We start from the raw sequence: 14,307 nt of genomic DNA on the forward strand, positions 1-14,307 counted from the left end.
GCCAGGTCTCATGTCAGGACCAATGCAGAGCAGTTCCTGCGTGCACAGCGCCTACATGTCACAACGACGGGTCACCAGCTACAGCGGGAAAGAGACCCGCACAGAGCAAAGGCAGCACCACAACAGGCTGATCCTTCAAACATCCTTGGGCTGCGAGGCGCCCCCAGGCAAATCCAAGAGAAGCCTGGACCCAGATTCCAGTGATTCCTATCTCTACTCAAGGCAAGACTATAATGAATAAATAATAGCTGCTCTCATGTAGTGCTTTGCATCAGCAGATCTCAATGTGCTTTACAAAGCAAGTCAGGATCATCATCCCCATTGTACAGGTGGGGAAACTGAGGCACAGCGGTAGTGACTTGCCTGGGTCACCCAGCAGGCCAGTGGAGCCAGGGAAAGAAGACAGGTCTCCTGAGTCCCCGTGCAGTGCTCCATACACTAGGCCAGTGGTTTTCAAACTTTTTTTCTGGCGACCCAGTTGAAGAAAATTGTTGATGCCCGCAACCCAATGGAGCTGGGGCAGAGGGGGTTGGGGTGTGGGAGGGGGCTCTGGGCTGGGGCAGGAGGTTGGGGTGCAGGAAAGGGTCAGGGCTCTGGGCTGGGGGTGCAGGCTGTGGGGTGGGGCCAGAGATGTGAGGTTTGGGGTGCAGGAGGGGGCTCCAGGTTTTGCGGGGGCTCAGGACTGGGGCAGGGGATTGTACCAGCAAAGAGGGGCCTCCCAGGGCCTGCCATGGCAGCTGCCCTCTCCCTTCCAGGAGCTGTAATTAGCACCCTCCAGAGAGGGGAGGGCCAACCCCACGGTCCTTGAATACAAAGGGCTTGTGGTAAACAAGGAGGCTGCTTTTTGCTTCTTCCTTCCCCCATCTCCCACAGCCCCAGCGGAACCCAGGGGGCCCCAGCAATGGTCACAGGAAGGAAATGTCTCCCAGGCCACAGCCACGTGCTCTGGTACCATCAGCAGGGCTGGCAAATTCCCCCCCACCCCCACCCCAGACCCCCGGGTTTCCCTTCCATTCATTCCCCCGCTCCAGCTCACCTACTGACCCCCGGGAAGGAACAGAGCCATCCTTACCTGGGGGGCTACTCCGCCCCGTGCCGGCCCAGAACCCCAGAAGGAAACGGCATGGAATTGCCTTTTGATTTTAAATCCAACTTGCAGGTTTCTCCCAATCTCCCCACACTCAGTCGACTGGTCCCCTCTGCCAGCCTCTCCCCTTGCTCTGGCTCCACTCCGCTGGCTCTGGCCGTGCCAGGGAAACCAGTGAGTCAGAGAGGAGGGGCAGGTGAGTAACACCTTCCCAGCCCTGCCAGGAGCGGCGGGGCCAGGCGCAGAGGCAGCGTGCAAGCGGCACAAAGTGTTCCTGGGGCAGGGAGGAGTAAGCCTTCTTCCAAGAGCGGAGTGGGAAACCTGCACCGCACAAGATGCACAGCCAGGGCCCACCAGCCTGTCCAACCCAGCCAGAGGTTCAGCTAGGGCACCGGCCTGGGCCTTCGCACAGCACATCGCCTGCACCCCCGCAGTGCGTGTGGATCCCTCCTGCTCCGTCTGTAGCACGTACCCCCCTCCCATTGCCCCACAGCAATAGGAGCGGCTCAGGGACTCATGCCCGCACACAGCGCTGTGATTGTGCAGCTCAGGTGGGGTAATCCAAGCTCACCATCCAACAGCTGCAGGGGTGAGGCAGGAGGGAATCCCTGCACGGGGTCTCCCAAACACAGGCCTGGCCTAACTGGCCAGAGGCACACCAGGGAGCAGTGTCTGTCACAGAGGGATACGGGATCTGAGTGAGCTCTGGGCTGGACCAGCCTGGGTAAACTACACGTCTGATTCCCCTTTCACTCCCTCCCTCACCCCCCACTGAGCCCAATTCCTCTCACTCCCCCAGTGTGAACCAGGAGTAACCCACTGAGCCTGATTCCCCTCTCACTCCCACCGGTGTAAATCAATAGGTGAACTCTGTGCCTGCCCATGGGATGGGGCCGCACAGGGGAGTTGCAGGCAGAGGAAGGCCGATCTTCCCCCTACTGGTGCATCACTCTGAGGTTTAGAGGCTGGACGCCTGGTGCGGGGCAGCAGGGCGCGTGCACAGACGCACCTGGGGAACTTTCACTGCAAAAATGTAGGGAGCAAGTTTTGGCACTGACAGGGCTTGGTGCAGCTGAGCAGAGGTTTTGTGAATCCCAGTGGGGCCTGACTATGGGATTTAGGTGCCTAAAGTGACACTTCACCCTCTCAGGGGCTGGGGGAGTGTGTCCCTGTGAACTGGAAGAAGAGCTGAGTTCTAACCCCAGCTGGGTGACACTGGGAAAGTCGTTTCCCCTCTGGGCCTGTCTCCTGCCCTTCATCTGTCCTCTGGATTTCCACGGGGAGCCATCAAGGAAGGGGCTCATTCTCATCCCATGGATGTCCAGCTCCCTGCACGACGGGGCCCGGATCTGTCTGGCCCTTCTGATGCTGCTGCAACACTGAGTTTCCCAGCGAACAGCAACGCTGCACAGGCAGGAGGGGAAGATACTGTAGCCAACTGAAAGAGCCGTGTTTCAATAGGTGGGATATAATTACCCACGTTGGAGCTTGGCCAGGACTTCATTAATTGTTCTCATTATTTAACATTTGCATATAGCACTCCAGGTGTTTCTGGCACTCACACAGCAAGGCAAGACACAGGATGGGCATGTCAAAATGGCCTAAGAGATTTAGGAGATTAAATGTCAAGTAATGCACATTGGAAAAAATAACCCCAACTATACATACAATATGATGGGGGCTAATTTAGCTACAACTAATCAGGAAAGAGATCTTGGAGTCATCGTGGATAGTTCTCTGAAGATGTCCATGCAGTGTGCAGCGGCAGTCAAAAAAGCAAACAGGATGTTAGGAATCATTAAAAAAGGGATAGCGAATAAGACAGAGAATATCTTATTGCCCTTATATAAATCGATGGTACGCCCACATCTTGAATACTGCGTACAGATGTGGTCTCCTCATCTCAAAAAAGATATACTGGCATTAGAAAAAGTTCAGAAAAGGGCAACTAAAATGATGAGGGGTTTGGAACGGGTCCCATATGTGGCGAGATTAAAGAGGCTAGGACTTTTCAGCTTGGAAAAGAGGAGACTAAGGCGGGATATGATAGAGGTATATAAAATCATGAGTGGTGTGGAGAAAGTGAATAAAGAAAAGTTATTTACTTGTTCCCATAATATAAGAACTAGGGGCCACCAAATGAAATTAATGGGCAGCAGGTTTAAAACAAATAAAAGGAAGTTCTTCTTCACACAACGCACAGTCAACCTGTGGAACTCCTTGCCTGAGGAGGTTGTGAAGGCTAGGACTATAACAGGATTTAAAAGAGAACTAGATAAATTCATGGAGGTTAAGTCCATTAATGGCTATTAGCCAGGATGGGTAAGGAATGATGTCCCTAGCCTCTGTTTGTCAGAAGGTGGAGATGGATGGCAGGGGAGAGATCACTTGATCATTACCTGTTAGGTTCACTCCTTCTGGGGCACCTGGTATTGGCCACTGTCGGTAGACAGGATACTGGGCTGGATGGATCTTTGGTCTGACCCAGTATGGTCGTTCTTATGTTCTTATGTCTTCCAATGGCAAATGCACTCCTAAGTCACTTGGGCATATCTTCAAAACTCCCCCCACAGCTCCTGCCCTAAAGAACATTACAATCCAAGTCACAAACGGCAGATTAGGCTGGGAACAAACCTCAGGGAAGGGTGAAGGAGGACAGACATGGAAGTAGACCCCCCAAAGGGCTCAGGGCCAGATCCCCAAGAACTCAGCACCTAGCCTACTGAAAACCTGACCCCAGTTGTTGTTTGTTATTGTGGGACCTCTCACGGGCACTGGACTATCCAAATCAGCATATCACACCCACCTCCCAACTGCAAACTATCTCGTTACTGGAGGGCTAGTTTGTTATTGCTGGCAAGGACTTAGAATGATAACATAACACCTCAGCATTTGCTAAGAAAACCCCTCACAACAGTCTAATAATTACTCACTCAGCACCAGTGCATTCAGCCCTGTACAAACACTCCTCTCCCCAAGGGGCTCCCCGGCTAACCCAGACACAAACAGTCCAGGTATGTCACATCTGACACACAGGTTACAGGCACCGCACGCAGATTTGGCAGCAAGATAAAAGGCGAACAAAGGGCTGGATTTCTGTTTACTGGAAATCAAGCTGAGCTCCTGAGCTGCTAGATTCCAAAGGCCTGGGAGTGGAGACTCCACCAAACAGCCGGAATCCTGCCGCTGCCACGAACACTCGGCTGCGTACAGCGCCCATACTGGGCGGCAGTTGTTTTTACAGTCACACGCTCGGCTAGACCCACCCCAAGTCAGTGGAACTCCAGCCAGCTGCCAGCGCTGGGCCATGGGGCCTGGTTCTTTCTGTGCAGCCCCATCACAGAAGCAAACGGAAGGAAATTCACCGACACTGACCACCCCCCCAAGGCAGGGCTGGAACAACGCTCCACACCTGTCTCCTTCAGACAAGACCGAATCTAGGCTAGCTCAGTGACGGATGTGCAGTAGCTGCATAGCCAGAGCGAGAGGTTGCATAGAATGGAGCCAGCCCCTGGCCGAGGGGCTGTTTGGTCACAGAACTTTGACTTTTCTCTGGATATATCTGCAGGGAGTACAGTCTAGTGGTCAGAGCAGAGCCCAGGGGTTCCTCTGCTCTCAACTGGCTGGCTGGCAAGTCACTTCCCCTCCCCTGACTTTGCTTCCTCACCTGCAGAAGAGGGCTAGTGAGACTGGTCTGCTGGGAGGCTGAATTAACCAACCTTTAAAATGTGCTTTGAGATCCTCGGATGAAAACCAGGCTGCTGATGCGCGGCGCTGGGGGGTGATTATTAGCTGTTCTCATCACTAACCAGGCCCTGGTGTGTAAATGCCACCACTCCCCCACAACCCTTAGCCCTCGTCTCCACACAGAACTTGTACACCTCTACCCTGATATAACGCTGTCCTCGGGAGCCAAAAAATCTTACCGCGTTATATCGAACTTGCTTTGATCCGCCAGAGCGCACAGCCCCACCCCCCCGGAGCGCTGCTTTACCGTATTATATTGGGTCGCGTTATACCGGGGTAGAGGTGTACTCTGTAACAGTGCCATTAGGGTTAAAGTGGTCCAAGCCCTGAGTGCGGACACAACTATACTGGTATGAAGGTGTTCTTACCGGTCTAATTCATCCCCATCCAGGAGGGGGAACAGACTCTCCTGGCTTAAGGCACCTGTATACTGGTATAACTGCACCCACATTTGAGCTCATAGTGGTATAATTGTACTGGTAAATAATCACACTTCTACCTGACAGCAATACCAGCACAAAGCATGTGTGTGTAGCAGGCCTTCGAAACAAGAAAATGCCCAGTTAAGGGATTTTCTTTACCATACCCAATCCCACACACATCCCAGGAACTGCGCTCAGCAGCACATCTGCTCCTGCAAACATGGACAGAAACACAGTCTCCGCGCCCCGTCTAGCACACTGGGATGTATAGCCCATCTCTGAGGCACTCTTTAGACATCTCTGCCAGGATAAGCAGGAATGGGAGGGGAGAAGCATAAGGTGACTGACTTCAAATGGAGTTACACATACAGACAGCACCTCGGAAGGGCCCTGGCATCTCAAGTGGGGCTGCCAAAAAAGAGTGCCTGCATCTGAAAATCCTGGCCAACATTTCTGTCCCCTAGTGCTATCCCTGCCAGCCTTCTTCCCTCCCACCAGCCCACCCATCCACTCTGGTAAGAACTCAGCCATGGACCAGGGCACCCGGCACCTGGCCAGCAGCAGAAGGAACACAGCTGGGTTCTGGCCTGAGAACTTTCCTTGTTGCCCAAGACAAAGACTTGACTTGCCCAGCCTTGTCTGGTGCAGGACTGACTCACACAGTGGACACAGGGGACGGGATGTTGCATCAACAGGGGGATTATTAACCATGCTCGGGGAAGATTGAAAATAAATACTGACCAGGGAACGCCGGCGCCGCAGGGAGAGCTCTTCAAAGAGGCCAAGTAGCCTTGGGTGACAGAACTGAGTTCAGATGGAGAGGAAGGCTGGCCTTGTGGCTAAGGCTCAGGAGATGTGGGTTCAGTTCCTGGGGCAGCCCCAGAATCCCATGAGCTCTTGAACAAGTCACTTCCCCATGCTGTGCCTCAGTTTCCTCAGCTGTACAATGGGGATAACACTTGCCTGCCTTGGATGGAGCCCATTGATAGCTGGCAGATGCTCAGATACTCCAGCGCCAAGGGCCACAGAGGCTCCTAGATCAATGCAGAGCCAGAGCCATGGTCTCAGGGTGTTTGGAACTGGGGCAAAGGTTCTGATGCTGCTCCTCAAAGCCCGTGGCATTTCTCAGTGCCATTGAGTGGATTGCCACATGGGGCGGGGCTATACCCTTTGTAGGGGCAGGACAAGTCACCGTGAGACTGAACACAACGAAAAGGGGAACAGAAGGAAGATGGGTCCTGTCCCAAGCTCCTAAGAAGCTTCTCTGCTCTCCCAAAGCCACAACATCAGCTAATCTGAACAGGCTGGGGCTGTATCCCTCTCGCTGACCCTGGGTTTACCTGGGTGTAACTCCAGTGACTTCAGCAGAGTCACTCCTGATTGACACAGGTAGCAACCCAATCCGAACCCAGCCCTGTGCATGGCCTCCCGGCATTTTCTGACATCTTCTCCCTCCCCACTGGGAGGGCCATGGAGAGCAAGCCCGTTTGTGGCCACAACCAAAGCAGGAAGGGGCGAGGCAGCCAGCAGAAGGCTCATGTTCCGCCAGCAGAGTCAAGAATTCTGTACCTGAGTGCCTCAGGCTGCAGTGACCATGGGGCTGTGGGACTGTGTAAATGGGCAGTAGAGCAGTGCAAAGGACGAGCTCCCTGCTCTCACTGGCAGGCGGGTGTTATATTGTGCACACAAAGGCAGCCCAGACACCACAGTGCCAGGTGCTCGCCAGATGGAGGTGGTGTACACCTCCAGGGCCACTTTAAAACAAAACTATGGTCTACATGCTCAGTTGGTGGAAATCAGGCTAGGTCGATAGACTCCAATGGAGCTATGCTGATTTACACGGGCTGAGGATCTGACCTGTTATCATTCCTTACAGCTGATGTTACAGAGAACCCTTGGGAAAGGTGCAAAGGTGCAACTTCCGATTCCCCGGTGCGGGTATGGGCCCAGTGGCACCCCTGTCTGGGCTAGGAAGGTACCGCTAAAGCACCTCAAAGTCAATGGAACTTGTGCTCCTAATTCATTTGGGTGCATTTGAAAATCCCACCTGTCATCTCTGTGGGGAACATTTTCAGAAGTGCCTCAATTACCAGCGTGTCTCCGAGCACTTCTGAAATGTTACTCACAGAGACTGCAGGTGGAAATTTCCGAAGTGCCTAAAGTGAGCGAGGAGCACAAGACCTCTTTCAAACAGGCCTATGGTAGCGCAAACTAGCTACCTTTTCATTTGGGCCAGCAGCATCCCCACGGGGCGGTTAGTGCTCCCCACTTTTGGGTGCACTGTCATTCACCCACCCCCACAGTCTGCACTGCAGTGCAGGGTGAGTGATCCCTTAGGCCGGTGCCAGGGAATCTCCTGGAACTTCATGCTGCTGATTTGAGGTTTTATTCTTCCGTGTTTCCAGCCTGGCCCAATTCCCTCTTCCCCATCCAGGGGAGTCGGCAAAACACTTTGGACAGCTCCTGGTTAAATAAAACCAAGGTCGTTCCAAGGTGATGAGCCAATTGGACAATTGCTCAGCACTGCTTTGTACCTGGGAGCTCACATGCTCCCTCGTACTGGATCAATCCCATGGGCTTACAGACGTCCCCTTCTCTCTGCATTCCTGCTATGTCAGTCAAGCTTATCTGGGCTTTGTCTCAGAAGCCAACACCTGTAATCCAAGGCCAGCGCTACACTAGACATTTTTGCTGCCATAGCAATGTGGGTTGGGGTGTATTTCGCTCAGGGAAATGGTACAAGCTATACTGGTCACAGTGCTTTCTGGCCGGTGGATACTGCATCTCCAGCAGGAGGGTTTGCCAGTCCAGGGGTGCTGATCGAGCTGTGCTGGCACCTCTGTCCAGTGCAGCCTCGGCCTTGCTTCTCACGGGAGACTCTCCCCAATTCACAGCAACAACGGGGAAGCCAATGACTGCATCCTGCGCTGTCCGGCCAGGCTGGGATTGCCAACGGGGAGCAGGAGAGCTCAGTGCTAAACCACACGTTCCACTGGACGTTTGTCTAGCCGGGCTGCTCTAGCTCAAGCACAGCGTATGGGCTGCATGTGGGAACCCAGGGGTGGTTCTCTGGCCTGTGCTGTGCAGAGGCTCAGACTAGATCATCAGCGCGGTCCCTTCTGGCCCAACCCACTGCGAACGCCTGACACACAAATCAAGTGGGCTGCATCACAAACATGGTTTGTTCACTTCTTTTGACTAACGACAGACCAGGGCTCTGGTCCCAGCTCTGACACTAACTTGCTTCGTGGCCATGGGCAAGCCTAATCCAAGCTCCCTGTCCCTCCGTTTCCGTATCTGTACCGTGGGGTGACGATACTGACACGCGCTTTGAGCTCTGTGGGTGGAGCGTGCTATAGAAGTGCAAAATAGGATTTGTTTTAATAGACCGTCCTTAGATCATTCATATAGTGCCTTCCACGCAGGGATCCCAAAGCACCTCATCAATGGGGGTTCAGTCACACAACCCCCTGGGAAGCAGGTCAGGATCTCATTTTTCCTTATTTGTAATGGGGAAAATTGCAGCCCAGAAGGATTAAACTGGTTTGGGTTGCTTGAATTTGTGAGACCCTCTGGCCTGATCTCTGGATGCAGAGCACCCCCAGGGTCCCCTGGCTTCAGCTGGGATTTGGGGGTGCCCAGCACTTTGGGAAATCAGGCCCTAAGTGTTTCAAGTTTGACACCCAAATCAGCGTCTACCTTTGAAAATCTGGTGTGACAAGCCCAAGGTCAACAGAGCCAGAAACAGACCCCTGGGCTCCTGCCCTCGTCCCCTGGGAATAACACCACACTATGAATCATAGAATATCAGGGTTGGAAGGGACCTCAGAAGGTCATCTAGTCCAACCCTCTGCTCAAAGCAGAACCAATCCCCAGACCCCTAAATGGCCCCCTCAAGGATTGAACTCACAACCCTGGGTTTAGCAGGCCAATGCTCAAACCACTGAGCTATTCCTCCCCCCATGCTCTCCCTCCTGACAGTACACTGGGGGTGGCAGCTTCAAAGTGCCAAAGTGATTTAGGAGCACAAGTCCCATTGACTCCTAAGTCATTCAGGAAAATCCAGCCCACCCTGGAAAGCAAATAAACTGCAACGGCTTTTGCAGAAGAGACTATGCTGAGGAGCGGGTGAAGGCCAGTGGCTGTCGGTGGGTGGGAGAGGCTGGATTATCAGGTTTGCATGTTAGCACAGTGAGCAATAAAGAGTCTGTTGATCCCAGAAACCTTGTCACATTCTCTGCCTCTTGTCGCTTCTAAACCTGCCTTGCTCCGTAGCTCTCAGCTGCTATGTGCCAAAGGAAGCAGCATGCAGACCAAACTGCACTGTGCTGTGCAAACATTCCCTGCCCAAGAACAACAGAAAGCCAGTGATAAACGCAGTGGTGATCCCCAGGAGCTTCCCTTCCAAGACCCCTCTCCTGCCTGCCCTGCTCCTAGGCTCCTTTGTCTTAGCCAGACGGCAGGGGAATTCACAGAACACTGTGTGGATTCATCCCGCTCTGATAATCAGCTCTTTAAAAATAACCCACACTGCAGGACAAGTGCCACGTTAATGTCTCCCTGCCTGCTCACAGACCATCCATCATCCAGCAGGGCTGGGAAAAAGACTGATTTCCCTTGCTTCAAAGATGCAAACCTCGTCAGGGTTGGGGATCCTTCCCCCCCGACAGGCAGTAGGACGTTTCCCTGGACAAAAGTCCGCTCCACATGTGGGCTCCTGAAGAACCGCTATTGCCTGCACAGTGGGATTGTCAGGGAGCTTAGGTTGTGTCTACACTGCCACTTTCAGCGCTAAAACTTTAGTCATTCAGGGGTGTGAAAAAACACACCCCTGAGCGACAAACATTTTTAGCGCTGAAAAGTGCCAATATAGACAGCGCTTTATCTCCGGGAGCCGCGCTCCCGCCACTCGTTCGGGGTGGTTATATTTTATCGCCGGGAGAGCTCTCCCCAGCGATAAAGCGCGACTACGCTGCCCATGTCAGAGTGCTGCTGCGGCCGGGCTGTAACGTGGGTAGTGTAGACATGCCCTTAGAAACTCACCGCTCAAAGCACCAAAGAAGGTGGCAAGTGGAGCCTAGAGAGCTGGCCCTGGATTCCAGCAGCCAGCCATGAATGGGGGATATTTACTTCGGGGCATCACAAAAACACAAGGGGCCAGATTTGCAGCAGAGCCCAGCACCCTGCACCTCCCCCTGGAACATTCGGGTTAGATTTCCAGAGACAGTACCCAACACGCTCAGCTCTCCCAAAAACCCAGGCCCTTATTTCGGTGCCTAAAGGGAAGCTGGGGCCTTCTGAAGGCTGATCCAAAATGTACTGTGTTTTGGGGACCACATCCCGCAGTCTTCCCACAGGCAACCCCCCTGCTGGATGAGGCACTGGTTTAGTGCTGGTAATGTGCCTGGTACATACAAGAGATAAACTCTGTGGGGCAGGTGCTTTGTCATGACAGGCCTCAGTCCTGCAGGCAGATCCACGCAGGCAGATTGCTGGGCCTCGGCACAGCCCTGCACAGACCTTGGGCCCAACTAGGGCCAAAGGCCAAGCTACGGGACGATACAGAACACAGGGTGGGGAGTGTGATTTCTGGGCTTTTCTCTTTTATACAGTCATGAGCTTACTTCCTTTGGGCATCATGGGAGGAGTGAGCTTTTAGGAGCACTCTGACTGGGTTGTTTGATAAACCGGGAGGAGGGAAGGGTGGTGTATTGAAAGCTGTGTTAAAATAGAAGACTGTCCCTTTAAATATCAGGGGGGTTCCTGGTCCTGCTTGCAGGCTGGGGGGCTCTGTAGGGCAGTGTGCAATCCAGGCCTAGCAGCAAGCAGTCTGCCTGCAGCCAGCCAGCCTAGAGGAAGGTGGGCTGAGTTGGGCCTGATGCCTTAGGGAGCAGCCTGCTTTGTCTCTGTCTGTGTTTTGGTCCTGTTGCTATCATTCAGCATTCTAGGATACAAACTTGTGTGACATTGCAGCCTTCCAGCCAAAGTATTTATGTTTAGCTAACATGTCAGTGTGTATGCCATGAATAAGGGGTATGCCACGGGAGCAGGACATGGGGTGAAAGGCCTTGAGACAGGAGAAGAATATTATCAGGGTGTCAGGTCTGTTGTCATTGACGGAGCACAGGGGAAGGGGTGAGAAACACAACAGGAGGCAAGATGTCTCCAGGAGAGGCAGCAGCAGGTCCCGTGGGACTCAGGAGACTGGGCTGTATTCCCAGCAATGACGCAGACTGTGGACAGAGCCATTTCACCTTTCTCAACCTCACTTCTTTTCCATTGCGAGCTCTCTGGGGCATGGACCATCTCGCACGCTGTGTGTGCGTAGCATCTGGCACAGTGAACCCTGATCTCAGCTGCTCTGACACCCAATAATAATAATGGGAGGCTAGCCTACAAAAGGACTGTAGGAATTGGACCTAAAACCTGCCTGCATTTCAAGAACCACCTCATTTGTGAGGTGCTGGGTAAGGGTCTATTAGAACTTCCATCACAAGCAAACAGACCAGACTCTGCACGGATTTATCTCGTTGCCGTCAAAAGTTGCCCCCGGGCAGACAATGGACATTCCTGATCTCAGCTCTTCGGCCAAATCACTGTTGAACTGTTCTGTGAAGGGAAAAGTTAACCAGCTCCGTCTTTTAAAAAAAAAAGTCAGTGAAGTGGAAGGTGATTTTATACAGTGTCTGTCCCAAACGCTGCTTGCACCACGCTTTGCGGAGGTCAGAGCCAATCCTGCAATTCCATCCCCGCAGGCCTATGCAGAGTCCTGCTGCAGCTGATGGGCTCCTCCCAGGCACACGATCCAGCTGCAGGATTGGGGCCTGGGATAACTCCCTTCAAACAATAAATAGCAGCAAGTGAGAAGCCCTGAGAGGTGGGGCTTTGTGGTTAAGGCACTGGACGGGGTCTCCAGAGATAGGTGCTGAGTTCCTAGCACTGCCACAGACTTTCATCGCTCTGTGTCTCAGTTCTCCATCTGGAAGACTGGGACACTGATATGTTCTTCCCTCCACCATCTGACTTGGTGTGTAGGCTGTAACCCTGCCAGGCAGGGGGTGCCTCTCCCTTTGTGCGCAGCGCCCAGGCTAATGAGACCCTGATCTCAGCTGGGGTGTATCGACTCCTCTGTGATATCGCTCTGAAGAGCTGGATCTAGGACTTTGGCCTGTTCTTCACACACAGCCCCTCCCCCAAGGTTCCGATTCCAAACCCAGAACTGAAATACAAACCTGGTCTGGAGCCTTTTTCACCGAGCTCAAGAACCCTGGGCCAGACTCCAGGCTCGGTGAGACTGCTATAAATCCAGAGTAACTCCACTGAAGCTGATGGTGTTACCCCAAATTTACACAAATGTGGCCTCCTGGATCCAATGAGGAGTGTGAAACCCAAGTCGGACTGGTGACAGCCTGGCCCATCTCTATTGTGAAAAGAAGAACAGGAGTACTTGTGGCACCTTAGAGACTAACAAATTTATTAGAGCATAAGCTTTCGTGGACTACAGCCCACTTCTTCGGATGCATATAGAATGGAACATATGCATCTGAAGAAGTGGGCTGTAGTCCACGAAAGCTTATGCTCTAATAAATTTGTTAGTCTCTAAGGTGCCACAAGTACTCCTGTTCTTCTTTTTGCGGATACAGACTAACACGGCTGCTACTCTGAAACCTCTCTATTGTGAGAATGCTTTGCAGGTTTCATGCAAGCACAAGCAGGGACTGTCTTTGTGTTACTTGTTTGTAGGCTGCCGAGTTAGGTGCCCTGATCCCTATCGGGGGTTGGTAGATGTTGCTGCAATAGAAATGATGGGCCAGCTCTTCAGCTGGTATAAGCTGGGATAGCTCCACAAGGCAGCTGAGCTGTGCTGATCTACACCAGCTGAGGACTGCCCCAAGGGTCAGTCCTGGGGCCGGTTTTGTTTAATATCTTTATTAATGATCTGGAGGATGGTGTGGACTGCACCCTCAGCAAGTTTGCAGATGACACTAAACTAGGAGGCGTGGTAGATACACTGGAGGGTAGGGATCAGATACAGAGGGACCTAGACAAATTAGAGGATTGGGCCAAAAAAAAACCTGATGAGGTTCAACAAGGACAAGTGCAGAGTCCTGCACTTAGGATGGAAGAATCCCATGCACTGCTACACACTAGGGACCGAATGGCTAGGTAGCAGTTCTGCAGAAAAGGACCTAGGGGTCACAGTGGACGAGAAGCTGGATTTGAGTCAACAGTGTTCTCTTGTTGCCAAGAAGGCTAACAGCATTTTGGGCTGTAGAAGTAGGGGCATTGCCAGCAGATCAAGGAACATGATCATTCCCCTTTATTTGACATTGGTGAGGCCTCATCTGGAGTACTGTGTCCAGTTTTGGGCCCCACACTACAAGAAGGATGTGGAAAAATTGGAAAGAGTCCAGCGGAGGGCAACAAAAATGATTAGGGGCCTGGAGCACATGACTTACGAGGAGAGGCTGAGGGAACTGGGATTGTTTAGTCTCCAGAAGAGAAGAATGAGGAGGGATTTGATAGCAGCCTTCAACTACCTCAAGGGGGGTTCCAAAGAGGATGGAGCTCGGCTGTTCTCAGTGGTGGCAGATTACAGAACAAGGAGCAATAGTCTCAAGTCTCAAGTGGGGGAGGTCCAGGTTGGATATTAGAAAACACTATTTCACTAGGAGGGTGGTGAAGCACTGGAATGCGTTCCCTAGGGAGGTAGTGGAGTCTCCTTCCTTGGAGGTTTTTAAGGCCCAGCTTGACAAAGCCCTGGCTGGGATGATTTAGTTGGGGATTGGTCCTGCTTTGAGCAGGGGGTTGGACTAGATGACCTCCTGAGGTCCCTTCCAATCCTGATATTCTATGATTCTAGGACTGGCCCGAAGGATCCCCAGGGATCTGCACACATGGATAACACACTAGTGCACACAGGAGACCAGGGACACATTCACTCAGAAACATTAACCTGACGCAAAGCCTTCCTGCACCCAGCACAGCAGCCAACCTTTCCCTTCCTTCCTGCTCTGAACTAAGGGGGCTGGCTGGCCAACTCCTGCTCTT

General features: G+C 52.8%; 1 protein-coding gene across 4 annotated transcripts in view; it reads right to left on the reverse strand.

Moving 5' to 3' along the window:
- Nucleotides 1–14,307, reverse strand: part of INAVA (innate immunity activator) — a 35,935-nt gene that overhangs the window by 20,714 nt on the left and 914 nt on the right. For 3 of the 4 annotated variants that reach the window (XM_054028561.1, XM_054028560.1, XM_054028558.1), the window contains exon 1: nt 1,073–1,191. The exons of the other annotated variant lie outside the window; for it this stretch is intronic. The gene's annotated coding sequence lies outside the window, so the exon portion shown is untranslated. Of the gene's footprint in view, nt 1–1,072; nt 1,192–14,307 lie in introns of those variants that run through there. 4 annotated transcript variants of the gene reach the window in all.

This window comes from Malaclemys terrapin, chromosome 4 (genome assembly GCF_027887155.1).
Source record: "Malaclemys terrapin pileata isolate rMalTer1 chromosome 4, rMalTer1.hap1, whole genome shotgun sequence".
NCBI lineage: Eukaryota > Metazoa > Chordata > Testudines > Emydidae > Malaclemys > Malaclemys terrapin.